The 17364-nt window shown below is 39.0% G+C and overlaps 1 pseudogene; it reads right to left on the bottom strand.

The window, feature by feature from the left end:
* Positions 1 to 9267: 9267 nt before the first annotated feature.
* LOC146880941 (zinc finger BED domain-containing protein RICESLEEPER 2-like) lies at positions 9268 to 13617 on the bottom strand (annotated as a pseudogene).
* Between the last annotated feature and the right edge of the window lie 3747 nt (positions 13618 to 17364).

Here is a 17364-nt window from a genome sequence, read left to right as displayed (position 1 = left end):
CGTTTAGATAACACGCAACTTTGAATAGCTTGTTTTGTGGGCAAAAACCCCATTATGTGCTGAAGAACTTCATCTGGTAAATCACTGAGTCTATCTTCTTCCTTTCTTTCGCCACTTTCACTGCTTCTCTTCCTCTTCATTCTCATCTTCTTATACCTCTTCTTCTTCTTCCAATGGAAGCTTCTTTTTTTCTCCGTACGATGACACCTTCCTTCAACAAAGCACAAAGCGTAGAACACGAAAATTTTTGCACACGGTGAATTCTGATACTGAATGTGTTATGCATACAAATATGTTTACCTATATATATATGTATGTACATTTATTTTTTTTTTGGATTGAATAAGTGAAAGATAAGATGTGAAGAATATGAGATATGAAAATAAAAATAAAATGATATATATTTATTTAAAATTTAAACATGAATCCCGTTGCCTGTTATCTTGAAATAATATATATCTTATCTTAAATTGATTTTTTTTTTAAATATGTATTTAATTTTTTGTTTTCCGAATTCAAATATAATCAACGCTCGTTTGATATATATTATGTACTATACAGTCATAACTGAATATAAATGGTTTGTTAACTTCTTTTTTTAACAGCTTTAGTTAAATATTTAATATTTTCAAAAGTGTTATCAATAATTAAAAACAGAAAGTGTTTCACAATATTTCAAGAAACTTAGTAGATAATCTATTCAGTAACAATATTTATTCATTACACATTTTAATTATAATATGATCTTTACAATTAAAAGTATTTATATAGATTTTAATTATATAAAACATATATTTATTCCACGTAATTACTGTAAAAGCTAAACTAATAGTATATATCTAAATTATAAGAGATTTTTTAATCATATGTTTATTATATTTTTCTTGATTTTGTATTTAATTAATATGATAAGTAGTTATATTTTTGCAAGAATATATGATTTTATCGTTTTTACTTCTGACGATTTCATATAAACATTATCAAAAACACCTATAATTAAGGAATAAAGTAGATTTTAATCATTTTCAAGAATCTTAATCTTTATGATTCACTCTTGAAAATCATAAGAATAGTGATCATAATGTGATGCTCTTTTCTAGTAAAAGATACTCCATATTTATAAATAAAGATAAATGACTGAATATTTTCAAACTAAATTCATTAATTTAAAAATATAACAAAAATTAGACTTACGAAAAAATATATGAATATTTAAATCATTTTTTTTACTTCAATTTAATGTTTTCAAGGATATAAAACAGTTAAAATTAATCTTATCAAAGTATGATATATCATAAAACTGATATTACAATCTATATCTTTAAAAATATTTATCTTTTATCTTTTGCTTACAACAGTTTACATATTTAAATAAATTTATTTACTATAAATTATAATTATATGTGTAAATATTTTAGGTACGGCCATATTGCATGTGATAAAACACTAATTGGATTAAATATATTTTTAATTTTTATAAAATAAGAGAATTTTATTTTTCTCTTTGTAAAAGAAAAATACTTATTCTTTGTCATTATCAAATTAAAAATATTATTTTTATTCTAATTGTTATAGTGGGATTTTTGTTAGCAACATTGAACAAGGATAAATAGACTAGTTCTTGTAATGTCATTTTAAATTTTGATATCTTTAAAATCATTTTAAGATTTGAAAAATAATTATAATTTACCTATTTTAAAAAAATGTTCAAGATAAAAGTTGTAATTTCAAATTTTGAGAAAAGAAAAATTAAGGAAATAATATTTCATAAGGATTACATAAAATATTCTCTCGTCTTTATACCAAATAACATATTTCATTATTGTATCTCATATTTGACATAATCAAATAAAGCTGTTTTATATAAAACTCAAAGGATAAAAATTAATATAATTTTTTAAAAGAAAATTTTAACTCATTTACTTCTCTTTTACTGATTATAATTCTAATCGGATTATATAATACTAGTTTAAATATAAATGTGATACATACGTATTTTTAAGGGTTAAGTATGTTTTTAGTTCTTGAACTTTGGCTAAAGATTAGAATTCGTCTCTGATCGAAACTTTGATAAATTTTGGTCACTAGACTTTAAAATTTAATGAATATAGTCATTTTAAGCCAATTACGTTGACTTTTTTCAACATGTCAAATGTATTTCATGTTAATATTGGAGTTGTTTACGCCATTTTTGACACATTCTCGACTCAATATTTACTGAAAATGCGTTCGAAACCTAAAAAAAAATAACAAAATTGGGTTAAAAGGACTATATTTATTCATTTTTAACGTTTAGGGACCAAAATTTATCAAAGTTTCGACCAGGGACGAATTCCAATTTTGGATCAAAGTATAGGGACTAAAAACATACTTAACCCTATTTTTAATATATATATATATATATATATATATATATATATATATATTCTTTCTTCAAAATAGAGCAATATTGTGTTTTTTCAAATTGAGACCAAATTTATTATTTGTATAAATGATATAATGATATTTTTTATTAAAAATGACGTTTTAAAATATTACATTTTTCTTAATTGTTAACTATGTTTTATTAATCATGACCTATGATGTACAAATACAATACATGTATCAGATCCAAGACATATCTGATATGTTGATACGTTTATTATAAAAATATACAATATAATATGATAATACGTTATATATGTATATTAAAAAGTGTAAAATAAATATTAAAAACATCATAAATATATGATTGTTATTATATAAATATAAATTAAAATCCTATATATTAAAGTTGTCAACATAAAAAATTTATAAATTATTATTATCATAAAAGTACTACTGATTTATAGACTAGATTCTTTATTGATAAGTATTAGTAAGATATCATCAAGTATCAAACACGGATAAGTGTCGAACATAGATACGTAACTCAAATTGAAGTATCGGTGCAACACACATCATAACCTTTACCACTAAATTTTAATTTTAATATGAATATCAGTACTTAATTTTGTAAAAGTATTTATAGTTAATTAATTTTAATCTTATAAAAACATGCATTAACAAAATATGTTTTTTTAATCCATGAATTTTTTATAAGATTAAAACTAATTAAGTATAAATAATTTTACAAAAATTAAGTAATGGTATTTATATTAAAATTTAGTGGTAAAGATCATAATTAACAAAACATGGGTTAATAATATACAATAATATAATATATTAAAAAGTCATTTTTAATAAAAACAATATTAGTATAATATTTATATAATAATGAATTTGGTCTCTAATTAGAAAGAGACAATTCTATTTTGAAAAATATTGAGACTAAATTGAATCAAAGAGATTAAATCAAAAAGACATATACAAGACTAAATCAAAATCAACACAATGACACTTGGCAGTGACACTGACATGTAACATTGCCTTACTAAGTGGTACTAACTGTGTTAGCCACGTGTCACATCAGGGACATGACAAACGACAACAAAATTTTTTCCAAAAAAAAAAATTTTAAAAATTAAAGATTGCCATGTGACATGTCGTTAATGCGGTTAGTATTTTTTTTTAAATAACCTAATTAAGATATTTTCTCAAAAATTATAATGCAATTAAAACTTTTAAAAAAGTAGTTGTAACGTCCCATTTAATTTATAAACGCAATTAAAGGAAACGCTACACATAAGATAGTATAACAACGCAGTCCTGGGGTTTCCAACATCACCCCTACAAAATAACCGGACACACCACGATGCCAACAAAAGCAGAATAACTGTTTAACTAAAAGTGTACAAACTAATAACCACGAACACAGGGGCCATAGCCCTAAAGAAAACATGACTGAAAGAAGTGTAAGATATAGCCCAGATGGCTAGGTAGTGGAATCGCCATTCCCTTGTTGACCACGAGAACCTCGCCCATCTGCTCCCATCAACCAAGTTGATGATCATCACAAGGAAGAACAGCCACATACAACACAACCATGCAACAAAACGGGTAAGCTAGAGAGCCAACACATATTCATCATACAGTCAAATATATTTTCATCATCTCATAACCATATAACAACCAAACATGTTATGACTCTTCATTCAATATACTACGATTCGACTCGACTCATCCGGATACGTATAACTTGGTCGGATTCAGCGGATGCTTGCACTTGTGGTGGATACCTCTGCTCGACCCTGAGCTGCTCGATCCTGAGCTATGAAATACAAGTGTTATGATGAATCAAATCTCCCTCACCACAAGGTTAACCCTTAATGAATTTCAGGCCTCCTGCTACTCTCACCACAGGAGTCAGTCCGCTCTAAGTGAGACTAACTGGCCCCTTAGAGTGTCAGGATACAGTCCTTACCTTGAATCCTTACCTAGTTATACAAATGGGGCACCACCATGAACACCCACTAATAGGGGCCATGGAATTACGTCCCGACCACTGAAGCGCAGCCCTGGGAATCTCACCTAGAGATCCCCAAGGACTTACGCACTGACACAGACCCAACAAGCATATATCCACAATAAGAGAATAGCAATCATGCTCACAATGCCACGTCAATCTCACAAAATAGCACCTCATTCGTATCGCATGTTGAATCCATACCTTTTATCACCACTTCCCCATGAGTATAGAGCCTCACCTCATATCGATAACATGTTCCTTTAGTTCCACACCACTCATTCATTTCACGTGCCAATTTCATATCCAACCCGTCATACACAATTCATAATTCATGCCAAGTACACATAATATTCCATTATATACAGGTTTCTCATCATACAATTCACACTGAAGCCAATATCAATCATCCAAGAATAAACAAGCACCCAAACAGCGTACTGCCTCGCCCAACCCCTCGCTCAGGCTGAAGGGTTTCGCTCAGGCGAGACGTGCTCGCTCAGGCGAGCCCCCCCTTCGCCTAGGCGAGGGTTCGATGGAGCACTCAGGGAACATCACGGGATCTCGCTTAGGCGAGATGTTCACTCGCTCAAAAGTTCGAGCAGGTCGCCTGGGCGACCTTTCGTGCAAAGGGGTTTAGGCGAGCCTTCGTCAGGCTCGCTTAGGCGAATCCGACTCGCCTGGGCGAGATTATCAGTTCTCGCCCTAGATTCACCTGCAATAGATTCATCATCTCGCCCAACCAAACACACAAAACAGCCCACACATCCAGAACAACGATTTAATCCACGCAAACAGTTCGCAAACTCAAGGAACGACAGGAAACAAACAACCTAGCTCAAACCCTAACTTCCTGTACCTGGAAATCGGTCCGCACAGGTCTTTTGGCACAGAACTAAGGAGCACAACAGCTCTAGAACCTGATTCGCAACTGGAACAATGGGTAAAACGAGTTATAAAAGAGTCTCCACTGTTACTGTGAAAGCTATACAAAAAACGGTGGCGGTAAGGGTTAAGGGTACTTACGTGAGCAGAACAATGGCCAAGCTAAACGTGAATCTGAAGAACGTTGGAACCCTAGCAGAGCTCTAGTGTGGAAGGGAAAGGTGACGGCTGCTGCGTTTCTGCGAGAGTGAGAGCGAGTGTGGAATTAGGGCAGACCTAAGGACTTTATACGTTGGGCCGAGTTTAGGCCCACTTACAAGGGCAGCCCACTAACTGTAGGGCAGAAAAGAAATGGGGCCTTACATTCTCCCCAACAACAAAATTTTCGACCTCGAAAATAAAGACTCACCAGGTAAACAGATATGGATGTGATTTTCTCATGTCCTCCTCTAACTCCCACGTCGAGTCACCTGTTCTCCGATCCCAAATGACTTTGACAAGATTAACGGTCTTTCCTCGACGTTCCTCAACCTTACTATCCTCAAGAGCGATGGGTGGTACTTCCACGGTGAGGTCTTCCCTGATCTGTATATCTTCGGTCTCTGGCACATGAGCGGGGTCAAACACATACTTCCTCAGCTGCGAGACGTGGAACACTGGGTGTAGGTTTGCCAACTACGGGGGTAAAGCTATCTTATAAGCTACTGGCCCAATCCTCCTCGTGATCTGATACGGGCCAAGGAATTTAGGAGAGAGTTTCCTTGAGCGGAGAGCCCTTCCCACGCCCGTGGTTCGAGTCACCCTTAAGAATACACGATCTCCTATTGTAAACTCCAAAGGTCTCCTCCTACGATCTGCATAGGCTTTCTGCCTACTCTGAGAAGCCAACATCCTATCTCTCACCATCCTCACCTTCTCGGTGGTCTGCTCTAACAACTCTGGTCCAACCAACACTGCTTCTCCATCCTGATACCAGCAAAGAGGAGTCCTACACCTCCTGCCATAAAGAGCCTCGTATGGCGCCATGCCAATGCTCGCATGAAAACTGTTGTTGTAGGTAAACTCAATCAAAGGCAATACCTTGTCCCAAGCACCCAAATGATCCAATATGCAAGTTCTCAACAAATCCTCTAACGACTGGATCGTTCTCTCAAACTGACCATCGGTCTGAGGGTGATAAGCTGAGCTCATAGTCAACTTGGTTCCCAAAGCCTCTTGTAAGGTTTGCCAAAATCGGGATGTAAATCGTGGGTCTCTGTCGGAGACTATGCTCGAAGGTACTCCATGCAACCTCACAATCTCTTTGACGTACAACTGGGCCAACTTGGCCATGGACATCTTCAAGTTCATCGCCAAAAAGTGTGCACTCTTGGTCAGTCGATCTACTATCACCCAGATGGTGTCATGTCCTCTAAAGGTCCGCGGAAGATGAGTCACGAAGTCCATGGAGATGCTATCCCATTTCCACACTGGTATCTCTAAAGGCTGTAGAACTCCACCGGGTCTCTGGTGCTCCACCTTTGCCTTCTGACACGTTAAACAAGCTGATACAAACTGAGCCACATCTTTCTTCATCCCCTGCCACCAGAAAGTCTCCTTGAGGTCCTGATACATCTTAGTCATGCCAGGATGTAAGCTAAGACGACTTTTGTGTCCTTCCTCAAGGATCAGCTTTCTCACCTCTGCATCATCAGGTATACATACTCTGCCTCGAAACCTCAGTATGCCATCATCACTCACGGCAAAGTCTTTGGCTTCCTCTGATCCAAGCTGTTCTCTAACTCTGTTCAGACTGGCATCCAATAACTGCCTCTCTCTGATCGAGTCCAAAAAGTCACTAGATATAGTAAGGGTACTACACCTAATGGACTCAGACCCCAACTCCACCTGTATCCTCATGTCTTTGAACTTCTCTAGTAGTTCCACCTCTTTAATCATAAGGTGTGCCGTATGTACCGTCTTCCTACTCAGAGCATCTGCCACCACATTTGCCTTTCCCGGGTGATATAGGAGCTCAAAGTCATAGTCCTTTAGGAACTCCATCCACCTCCTCTGCCTCATGTTCAGCTCCTTCTGATCAAACAAGTACTTCAAACTCTTGTGGTCGCTAAACACCCGAAACTGAGCACCATACAGATAGTGCCTCCAGATCTTCAAGACAAATACTATCGCTGCCAACTCAAGGTCATGAGTGGGGTAATTACGCTCATGCACCTTAAGGTGTCGTGAAGCATACGCCACTGCCTTCTTTTCTTGCATCAAGACGCAACCAAGTCCCAGATGAGACGCGTCGCAGTAGACTTCAAACGGTTTCCCCACATCTGGAATTACCAATATAGGAGCACTCGTCAATCTCCTCTTTAGCTCTTGAAAGCTCTCCTCACATTTGTCCGTCCAAGTGAAAGGTTGGTCCTTTCGAGTAAGCAAGGTCAGAGGCGCCACTATCTTGGAGAATCCCTCTATGAATCTCCTATAGTAGCCCGCTAACCCCACAAAGCTCCTAATCTCTGTGGCTGATTTAGGACTTTCCCACTTTACCACTGCCTCGACCTTTGCCGGGTCCACTGCAATCCCCCGGGCGGATATCACATGCCCCAAAAACTGAACTTCGTCCATCCAGAACTCACACTTGGACAACTTGGCATACAACTGCTTCTCTCTCAAAACACCAAGCACCAACCTCAGGTGTTCTGCATGCTCCTCTAGAGTCCTAGAATAAATAAGGATGTCGTCTATGAAGACTACGACAAACTTATCTAGGAAAGGCCGGAAGATCCTGTTCATGTAGTCCATGAACACTACCGGAGCATTGGTCACACCAAACGGCATAACCACGTACTCATAGTGGCCATACCTCGACCTGAAGGCTGTCTTCTGTACATCATCAGCCTTTACCAAGATCTGATGATAACCCGATCGCAGATCTATCTTCGAGAACACCGATGACCCATGCAACTGATCCATCAAGTCATCAATCCTCGGGAGCGGATACTTATTCTTGATCGTCATCTTGTTCAGTTGCCTGTAGTCCACACACAGACGTGAACTCCTGTCCTTCTTCTTCACCAACAACACTGGTGCTCCCCAAGGCGAAGTACTGGGTCGGATGAACTGTTTCTCCATCAGATCTTCTATTTGTTTCTTGAGCTCTACCAACTTTGTCGGAGCCATGCGATACGGGTCCATCGAGACCAGGCCTGTTCTTGGGACTAGATTAGACATGTCAAAGTGAGCCAACCCGGCTCACACGGGTTGGCTCACCACGGGTTGGGTTGGAAATTGTTGAGCTCAACCCGACTCATTTTCTGGTGAGCCAGAAATTTTTCAACCCGGCTCAACCCACCACGGGTTGGTGGGTTAAGTGGGTTGGCTCACTAACCCGTATAAAAAATAAAAAAAAAAGATTTTTTTTTTTAAAAAAAATCATATTTGTAATTTTTTTTCTTCTCTTTTTTTATCTATTGCTGAATAATGCCTATAAAAAAATTGGTGATTTATGAGATGGATGTTATGCACCACAAACAAACAAAAATATACAAAATAGTAAGTCCCATGGCAAAATGAGTTAATAACAAACACAATGTTTGAAATTTCATGTGCTTCCTGTGGACCTAATCATCTACAATCTTATACAATCTGATTGGAGAAGCCATGATCATCCTGTTACAAAAAAACTAACTTCTTCACTCTATTTCTTCAAGTTCCATATTCCATAACATGAAGCTTTCCAAATTGACTATGCCCCTACTTATAAAAGAAACCAAATAATAGAGATTTTGGCCCAAGTAATAAAAAACACATGCATAATGATGATAATAAAAACAAAAAATCTGATAATGTGATTTACTGCACTTAAGATTTACTGCACGTATAATTCTAAGGTTAAATTAAGCTCCACATATCACAACAACAAGGAACAAGTGGCGCAAGCAAATTCCAATTTTGTTACAATACACGTATAAGTTGGACAAACAGAAAAATAGTTTCCTTACCTACAATTATTGTTCAAGAGGTACATGAGAGTCATGGATTGAAAAGTCTAGAACAATTTCCTCTTCTTTTTGAGCATCTTCATTATCTTCATCTTCAAAATTAAGAACAAATTATTAACAAATGATATAATGTAGAATAAGAAGTATGATGTCAAAAAAAGATTGAAAAGTTATATAAATTAAATTACCAATATTTTCAAAGCCATGTAACCAATTTTGAGTTAAAATGAGAGCTTGAACATTGTCAGGAAGAAGATTAGATCGATACTTGTTAAGCACTTTACCACCAATGCTAAATGCAGACTCACTAGCTATAGTTGTTATTGGAATACTTAGCACCTCGCAAGCTAGTCTACATAGATTTGGATAACGTTCTTGTCGATCCTTCCAATAGCTCAAAACATCTAACTTTGGAAAATACTTTGGCTCAAGTGGTGTTTCTGTTAGATACAGATCCAATTCAGACTTGCTAGTTACATTCACATTTTGGCTTACATAATTGATATATTCCTATAACAATATAAAGCAAACATAAAAATTGGTTAAAATAAATATAAGATAATAATAAATAACAAAATTAGTTACGAATAATGATTAACTAACTTACATTATATGATCAATCTCTTGGTCTTCTTCCATGTTCAAAAGTTCTTCTGTTGAACAAGTGAATTGAGAACTTGATGCATTGGACGAATTTGACCTCACACTCACATATTCTTCAAAGAGTTTGTACATCTTTCCTTTTATATGATTAAGCTTTTCATCACAAGTGGAAGGATCAAGTTTTGAATAATAGAATCGGAGTGCTTCAAGTTTCATTCGTGGGTCAAGAATCATGGCAATTGAAAGAATGGTACTATATTCACTCCAATACTTATCAAATTTATCCATCATCCTTTTTGCCATGTCTTTCATTAAAGGATCATCACTCCTTAGAGTATCCCTTAGCAACCACTCAATTTCCATACTTGCATAAAATATTCATTAGAGGTTGGATAAGATGTGCCTGAAATCAAATTGGTTATCTTATAAAATGGCCTTAAAAATTCACACATCCTTTCAACTCTTTTCCACTCTTCATTTGTTGGACAATGTTTAAAGTTTCTATCACGTATAGTGAAACTTCCAAAAGCTCGACGATACTTAAGACCACTCTCAAGCATAAGAAAAGTGGAATTCCATCTAGTAGGAACATCTAACCTTAAGCCCACTTTAGTATCAATGCCCCTTACTTGAACAACACATTCAGTAAATGTTATTTTTCTTGCCTCCGACCCTTTCACATATTTAATGCTTTCTCTAATTTTGTGCAAAGCAACTTCAGCCACTTTTAAACCCTCTTGCACTATTAGATTCAATATATGAGCACAACACCTCACATGAAAAAATTCACCCTCACACAATAAGCTATTTTGTAAGCTTAATTGTTCACCCAAAATTTGTTGCATACGATCATTAGCAGTTGCATTGTCTAAAGTTATAGAAAATATTTTCCTATCAATCCCCCAGTCAGTCAAACATTCAAACACTTTATTTGCTAAATCATGACCTGTATGTGGAGGTTCCATTTTACAAAAGGTAAGAATTTTACTATTCAATTTCCAGTTGTTATCAACAAAATGTGTTGTTAAACAAATATATCCCTCTTGAGTACAAGCAGTCCAACAATCTAAAGTCAAACAAATCCGATTATGACATTGATGCATTTCATATTTCAATTTCTCCTTCATCTCAAGATGGAATTTCCACAAATCAGAAACAGCTGTATTCCTACTTACATGCTTCACATCAGGATTCAAATATGAAAGCAATTCTCTAATCCATTTGTACTCAACAAACTTAAATGGCAAACCATGTTTAACAATTGCCATTGTCATAATCTCTCTAACGTGCTTGTGATCAAGTTCCCTATCCCTTAACTTTCCCATATTATCAATTATCATCCCACCTACATCTTTATACTTTGGGGTAACATTGCACTTTTTCAAATGACGCAAGAGTGTAGAAGTACCTATTTTAGTGCCACCAATTACATATTCTTGCCCACATGCATTACATTTGGCCTTCTCTTTACCATCTTTCACTCCAACTTTTGTAAAATATTTCCAAACTTCAGAGGTAGACGTCTTAGCTTTCTTAGTTTCTTTTTGAACCTCATTATCTTCATTATTAACAGAAGGTGGCTCTTGCTCATTAACACTCTGATGAATAGTTTCAGATTCCATGCTGCACATTAATTTGTGTAAAAAATAAAAATGAAAAACTTACTAACAAGAAGAATCAACACATAAACAAAACTGACCAAAAACATGACACGAATAAATTAAATATACAAACTGGAACTGACCCTAAGAGGAAATTTGCTAACTAGAGTTGAGCTTTGTTCAAGTTGAGATCCTTTCCAGCGCTCTCCTACAACACTCTCCTGCAACAGTAAGTACATTATTAGTAAAAGCTTCTGCCATAGATATGCAACACTCTCACAGCATCATACCAATATCGCAGAAACAAAATCATAGATATGAGACTAATAGTCTGCAAAACTCCCTTAGCAGAAACAAAATCATACATAATTACACATATAAATACAAGTTTAGAATGAATATTACAGTGGCCAATTTAGATCTTTCTACAATTTAAAAACTTGAACACATTTAGTAGCATTGCCAGTAGTAACTGATGTTTATGTGAACGTAATAACTGTAGGTGATGAAACTGTATGTGAACGTAATTACAGTGGTCACTGATGTTGCAGAACATATTATCAGGATTAAAGAAAACAGAGAAAGGGAAAGAAAGAAACCTGAAAGTGGCTACGCACAGGAGCAGCACGAGCAAAAGAAGCGTCGGCTCGACCACCACCGAACTGCCGGTACCAACGTCGACCACCGCCGCCAAAGAACGATCGACGACCACCACCTCTGGGCACCACCGCCACGAACACGAGTGAGAGGGAAGGGAAGTGCGAGTGGGTCGAAAATGAAAATGAGAACAGAATTAGGTTAGGGATTGGGTTTTCTCTCGACGCGACCACCACTGAACGGCCGCCACCAACGTCGACCACCGCAGCCAAAGAACGACCGACGACCACCACCTGTGGGCACCACCGCGACAGACACGACTGAGAGGGAAGGGAACTGCGCTGTGTGGGTTGAAATTGAAAATGAGAAGAGGACTAGGTTGGTTGCGAATTGCGTTTTTCCTCAGCTCGACCACCACCGAACGGCCGCCACCCAACGTCGACCACCGCTGCCAAAGAACCACCGACGACCACCACCTATGGCACCATCGTCGCGACAGGGAAAGGGAAAGGAAAAGAGAAAGGGAACTGCGCGCAGCGTGAAAAATGAGTTAGGGATTGCGTAAATTTTTTTCAGATTCTGAAAAATATTAATTTTAAATAATTAATTTTACTAAATTAGGTTTTTTTAAATATAGGTGGGTTGGTGGGTCAGCTCACCATAACCCGGCTCGAACCCGCATAGCCCGTGGGTTAAGTGAGCTTAACCCGTTTTGACCCATTATCATAAAACAAAAATCCCAACCCGACCCGGCTCGAACCCGTGGTGAGCCGGGTTGGCTCACGGGTTCTGGCTCACATTGACATCTCTAGACTAGATCAATAGAGAACTCCACCTCTCTACTGGGAGGCAACCCTGGTACCTCCTCCGGAAACACATCCATAAAATCCTGGACGACTGGTATCACAGACGTCATCTCCCCTCTCTCCACCTCCATATGCGTGAAGACCATGTAACACTGTGCACCGTCTTGTAGTTCCCTCATAACACCCTGGGAAGACATCAACTCAGGCTCTTCTGAGTCGGGAAACAACAACTTCTTCTCCCGGCAATCTATCAGAATGCGATTGGCAGAAAGCCAATCCATTCCTAAGATCACCTCCAACTCCTGTAGAGGTAGGCAGATTAAGTTCACCATGTACCTGCGCCCCTCTACCTCCACTGGAAGCCTAGCACACAAGGACGACGTCCTGACCAAACCCGACGCCGGAGTAGACACCGCAAGCTCACACTGCAGCTCGCGCACCGGCAGACCCAACCGTTCCACACATGCATTTGACACAAAAGAGTGTGTCGCTCCAGAATCATATAGCACACAACATCTCATCTCATCAATCACACAATAACCCATAACAAGGTTACCTGAACCTGCAGCCTCAGCTCCGGTCATGGCATAGACTATGCCCGTCGCCTGAGGCCTGTTGCCTCTGTCTCTCCCCTGATGCTGATGGGGTGCCTGAATTGGAGGGCGTGTCGCTGCCCTGGCAAGGTTGGGACAGTCCCTCCCAAAGTGACCTTCCTTGCCACAGTTGTTGCACCTACGGTAACCCTCCATACGCGGACAAGCATACCTCGGGTGGGGTCCTCCACATGTGTAACACTGCACTCGACCCTGCTGAGGAAGAAGACCCCTAGACCCTTGAGACTGATGGTGTGGTCTATCATACGGTCTCCTCCGCTCCTCATGTCTGGGCCTGGACCCAGATGGTCCACCGATCCTCTGGGGTGGTTGTGGCTGTTGTGGGTGCTGATCTTCCACCTCACGCTTCATCTTCTCCATTACTCTGACCTTCTCTACCAGAGCGGCAAAGTCCTTGATGGACAAGGGAGCCACCATCAAGCGGATGTCACCGCAAAGCCCATTCTCTAACTTCCTGCATCGCCACTCCTCATCAAGTGGTAGGGTGTAGAAACGGCTGAGGTGTTTGAACCTCTCAGCATACTCTGTTACTGTCTTTCCTCCCTAGGTAAACTGGAGGAATTCCACCTTCTTGGCGTACCGGATGCTGTCAGGAAAGTACTCTGATAGAAATCTCTCCTTGAAAGTCTCCCATGACACTGGCTCATCCCTCTCCTCCAGGATAGATCGGGTGCTGCTCCACCAATGCTCCGCCTCCCCCGTGAGCATGTATACAGAGAACGCCAACCTGTTCTCTGCAGGGCACATCTTCGCATCATAGATGCGCTCCAGGTCCTTCAGCCATTGGTCTGCGGCGTCAAGACTAGTCTTTCCGTCAAACTTCGCCGGGTGGTGTTTCAGAAAGTCCTCCAGGCTCCACTCCCTGACTGCAGGTCGTGGTTCAGGACCAAACACTGGGGCAGCCGCCCTATTCTCCTCCAACTAGCGGAAGGCCTCCATGTGCTGCCGATGAGCATCCTCAACAGCTACTCTCGCAGCCTCTATCTGTTGCATCACAGCCTGCTGCTGCTCCAGCGACGCCGCCTGTCGCTGCATGGATGCCTCATGCTGCTGCATCATCGCAGCACTCTGCTGCGCCATAGCTGCTACCATCGCCTTTATGGCCCTAGCGATATCGGGTGCGTCCCCCTGGGATGATTGAGAAGCTCGACGAGGAGGTGCCATAGTCCACTGGCACACAGAAAATCACTTGGTTAGACTTGATAAAGGCAAGAATTTTAACTGAACACTCAGAGACACACAAAGAAAGCTAAGCGGACAACCCAAGTCCACAAACCTAAGGAATGACCGCTCTGATACCATAAATGTAACGTCCCATTTAATTTATAAACGCAATTAAAGGAAACACCACACATAAGATAGTATAACAACGCAGTCCTGGGGTTTCCAACATCACCCCTACAAAACAACCGGGCACACCACGATGCCAACAAAAGCAGAATAACTGTTTAACTAAAAGTTTACAAACTAATAACCACGAACACAGGGGCCATAGCCCTAAAGAAAACATGACTGAAAGAAGTGTAAGATATAGCCCAGATGGCTAGGTAGCGGAATCGCCATTCCCTTGTTGACCACGAGAACCTCGCCCATCTGCTCCCATCAACCAAGTTGATGATCATCGCAAGGAAGAACAGCCACATACAACACAACCATGCAACAAAACGGGTAAGCTAGAGCCAACACATATTCATCATAGAGTCAAATATATTTTCATCATCTCATAACCATATAACAACCAAACATGTTATGACTCTTCATTCAATACACTACGACTCGACTCGACTCATCCGGATACGTATAACTTGGTCGAATTCAGCGGATGCCAACACATGACATCTCTTACAATTCACAACTCAATTAGACACAAAGATCACAAAAACACAAAGAAACATTTTGGGTTTTTATCAATCAGTGGTGTGCAACAAGAAACTTAACATAGAGTATTTACAATTTGTCAAAACTGAATTTCATTCACTTCATTCTCATGCATTCACAAACATCTCAAGTCCATATTCAAGTTAAAATCAATTTAGTACTTCACTCAAATCCCATTCCTAGTGACTTTGAGCCTATGGTGACTCATTAAAGTCCAATCCTTTGGATCATCAACAAACAATCATGCATTAAGTTCAAGAGTCTTAAGATTACTAAGAAAACATGTATTATCTCTAGATACAAGCTCCATTAGGTATTCAATTTTAGTTCTATGTTCAAAACACATTCTCCAACACCTTAAGAACCACAGACAAACTATGGGTGATCAAGCTACAACAAGTATTAAACATAAAAATCAAATACTAACTTGAATTAGAAAAACATACATATATTAACAACGCAAGATGTACAAGAATTTAGTTCATTACACTTAGTCTCAACAAATAGGGTTAGCTCTTCATGGTGGATACAGTGAAGAAATGGAAACCAAAGAGAAGATGCAAGCCCTCTCCCAAGGTTTTTGGAAATCGTTCCATGCTCTAATTATGCCTCCCATTCGCGTCTCCATCTCTAAATCGTAACCCATCTTCCTCTCCAACACCAAAATGAGGAAGACCACATGAATGGATGAGAAGACCTAAGGAGGAGCGAGAGAGCTTCCAACACCCATAACTGTAACATCCCAATCGGATATTACTAACTTTTAATAAAATAAAATAGAAATATAAATAAAGTCTCATTTAATATAATGTCTTTTCCCCAAAATGCGGGAAAATTAAAATATTTATTTATTTATACAATTATATGGTTTAATATCAAAATAAAATTTATGATAAATAAAGATTTGATTATTGTAGGTGGAGGTATGATCTTGAGGATTTAAATGAGTGGATGTTACTCAAGATGATATGTTCTTGGGTTACTTTATGAGACTCATTTGTTCTGACTAGTTACTACAAAATTAATCAAAATCACCAGTATAATAAGGGCCTTTGGCCTCGGTTGTTTTTTATATTCTGCCCCGGTTCCAGAATCGAAGCATATTGGGACGAGGCCAAAAGGGATGGCTTTTGGCCTCGGGTGTGGACCGAAGCCGTAAAGCATTTTTCTGCCTCGGGTCACACTTGAACCGAGGCCTGTTCTACGCAGTGCTGCAGCGCGTTCTTGGAGACCCTGAAACCTTTCTTCTGAAATGGGATTGCAACAGATTCATGGCACCCAACTTATCCTAGTCCAACAAAACCCTTAACGGTGCAAGAGGTTTAATGCATGGTGGTTTCAACCGTCGGAAACTCCTACTTCGACGCTTATGTTTTATCAGAATTGAGCCTCTTTGTGTACCCAACAAAGACCATAATCAAAACGTGCAGGACCACACAACTTCTCAAATCCACGACACCATTGATCTTCTAAGCCCACACCCACCTCGGCCTCACGCTCTCTTCCTACCGCTACACTCGCGGAACCTTCATCTTCCCTCTGTCACAACCCTTCCCTCACACAAGCTTCAACGACGAAGTCACCTACATAGAAGCCACGCTCCCTCCAACCTTGTGCTTCTGAAAATCGTTAACACAACCACCAGAACAGATCCTGTGTATGCTATGTTTCAGTGGAGGTGCAGTGTGGAAGAGTTAGAGTTACAAGGAGAGAGAAGAGAGAAATGAAGTTTTAGAGAGAAATTGAGAACGGCGGGGAAGAAGAATGGTTCGCGAAATTTGAACCCTAAATAAACCCTATGGCTTCGGTTGTTAGGGGAACTGAAGCCATAGACCCCCTTTTGGCACCGGGTCTCCTTGGACCGAGGCCAAACAGCTAACGTCCAGCCACTTTTTGGCTTCGGGTCTTACTGGACCGTGGCCTATACCACTATTTGGCACCGGTTTTGGGCGAACCGGGGCCTATACCCCTTTTTGGCTTCGGGTATTTGGAGAACCGAGGCCT

The sequence above is a fragment of the Vigna unguiculata genome, chromosome 11 (assembly GCF_037176805.1).
Source record: "Vigna unguiculata cultivar grain cowpea cultivar isolate G323 ecotype 2 chromosome 11, ASM3717680v1, whole genome shotgun sequence".
In the NCBI taxonomy this organism is placed as follows: Eukaryota; Viridiplantae; Streptophyta; class Magnoliopsida; order Fabales; family Fabaceae; genus Vigna; species Vigna unguiculata.
This window is presented reverse-complemented; position numbering and strand designations above follow the sequence as displayed.